This window comes from Portunus trituberculatus, chromosome 44 (genome assembly GCF_017591435.1).
Source record: "Portunus trituberculatus isolate SZX2019 chromosome 44, ASM1759143v1, whole genome shotgun sequence".
NCBI classification, from domain to species: domain Eukaryota; kingdom Metazoa; phylum Arthropoda; class Malacostraca; order Decapoda; family Portunidae; genus Portunus; species Portunus trituberculatus.
This window is the reverse complement of record NC_059298.1, coordinates 5,953,054-5,955,553: the sequence shown is the minus strand read 5'-3', so window position 1 is coordinate 5,955,553 and position 2,500 is coordinate 5,953,054. Positions and strand designations below refer to the sequence as shown.

Sequence of the window (2,500 nt, the reverse complement as noted above, 5' to 3'; positions counted from 1 at the left end):
CGTGAAAGATTTAGAGAGAGAGAGAGAGAGAGAGAGAGAGAGAGAGAGAGAGAGAGAGAGAGAGAGAGAGAGAGAGAAAATATGATAAGTATTTCTATTGTTAAGCGTCGAAGTTAATAGCGATGTCTTGTGGCTTTCTGATGACAACTTCGCCATTGTGAACACATACACTTCACTGAAGTGTTCTTTCTCTTATAGAACAGCTGCAGTATGGTGAGACGTGATGAGGCGAGCGATGTGTGTGTGTGTGTGTGTGTGTGTGTGTGTGTGTGTGTGTGTGTGTGTGTGTGTGTGTGTGTGTGTGTGTGTGTGTGTGTGTGTGATAATAATAATAATAATATACCGTTTATTAGGAATTGCAGTACATATATACTGAAAATATACATATGGGGATTGGGGAGGCTTAAGATTAGTACATTAGCTTAGTAGTTTATGGCTCGCACCTTGGTGAGGATCGCATTGTTGGTAACGGTCGGTTCGAGGTGTCAGTCTTCCCCATTACGGAGCGAGCTCAGACCTCATAGACCGATCTTCAGGTAAGACTGAGACCACAACACACACTCCACACACCGGGAAAGCGAGACCACAACCCCTCGAGTTACATCCCGTACCTATTTACTGCTAGGTGAACAGGGGCTACACATTAAGAGGCTTGCCCATTTGCCTCGCCGCTTTCCGGGAATCGAATCAGGACTCTCTCGATTGTGAGTCGAGCGTGCTAACCATTACACTACGCGGTGTGTGTGTGTGTGTGTGTGTGTGTGTGTGTGTGTGTGTGTGTGTTTCACTGTTTGATCTGCTGCAGTCTCTGACGAGACAGCCAGACGTTACCCTACGGAACGAGCTCAGAGCTTATTATTTCCGATCTTCGGATTGGCCTGAGACCAGGCACACAACACACACCGGGACAACAAGGTCACAACTCCTCGATTTACATCCCGTACCTACTCACTGCTAGGTGAACAGGGGCTACACGTGAAAGGAGACACACCCAAATATCTCCACCCGGCAGGGGAATCGAACCCCGGTCCTCTGGCTTGTGAAGCCAGCGCTCTAACCACTGAGCTACCGTGTGTGTGTGTGTGTGTGTGTGTGTGTGTGTGTGTGTGTGTGTGTGTGTGTGTGCGCGCGCGCACGCAAATAATATACCTAAGACTGATTTCCTTCATTTCCTGAAATCTTCCTCAGCAAGCATACTTTCTTACATTACAGTTTGACATGTGGTGACCAAATGTTGTGAAGCTAATTATAGTCAGTGACTTCCTCAACATTCTGTCCTGTTATCTCCACCGTTCACTCTGCCTTTAAGTTGGGTGACATCATGATACTCCCTACGCTTCCTGAGTAACGCTGCACGATGCTACTGAAATCAATGAAAATGCAGTCCTGTTTCATATCAGTCGTTTTATGATGAAGAAAAGAACAATTACAAAAAAGTAAAAGTACAACGATGTAGACATAGTTCCAATTGCGCCTACACTACAAATACTACTTCTAATAGCGTAAATCCTTCTCTCAACCTCGCTCAATCCTTCTACGAAAACAAACATTTATCAACTCTGATAGCATAAACAAACACTTCTCATTTAGTTCTGTTTTCGTCCACAGGATACTATAAACACCATACTACTTATTTTTGTTCCTCAGTACGTACTGCTTCGTCGCTGATCAGTTGCTTCCTATACAAACAGCACCACTGCAAATATTCCCACTATGCATTAATAGTATTATCATTCACTTCTCTGTTCGCCAAAACCATAGACATCCTCTTACTTATTCCGGTCTTATCCCACCGATATGTCTCACGCTCCATTACACCCACCAAATACAGCTATCCATTCTTCTGTTATCAAAAAGTGGCTACAATAGAAATCGGAGAGAGAGAGAGAGAGAGAGAGAGAGAGAGAGAGAGAGAGAGAGAGAGAGAGAGAGAGAGAGAGAGAGAGAGAGAGAGAGAGAGAGGCGCGACAATTTTCCCGCAGGCTGTCTGTCGTTTGGTTCATTTCATCATTATACGCACACACACACACACACACACACACACACACACACACACACACACACACACACACACACACAAATTTATTACACTTTCATGTTATTCATAATATCATATGAACGTTTGTGTAAGAACTCTGATCAATTTCTTTGAGGAATGCGTTTCCAGAAATGGCAAAACTACGGCCGAGGTGGACAGGGCAACCTAGGTTGATGTAAAGGGATAAGTTGTGACATACGAAGGAAAGTAAGCTTGGAACTGTGATGTGGGACAAGCGTGGGAAACCTTCAGCAGTTTGTAACAGATCCTTGGTGACTGAACTGCCTGAACACTTCTAGATACGAGTGGTAAGGTCAGTAGAAACGAAACAGGGGACACTATGCTGGAGACGCGTTCCTTAATCTACTGACGGGCTGCCAACCACTGCAATCGTGTTAAGCAAGTTGTCCTTGAACATACATGTACGCTATGTTTACCGCAGATGATGAATTACAATTGAGG

General features: G+C 44.6%; 1 protein-coding gene across 1 annotated transcript in view; it reads right to left on the bottom strand.

The window, feature by feature from the left end:
• LOC123518618 (lysophosphatidic acid receptor 1-like) overlaps positions 1 to 2,500 on the bottom strand; it is a 157,241-nt gene that overhangs the window by 37,974 nt on the left and 116,767 nt on the right. The gene's annotated exons all lie outside the window — the stretch shown is intronic.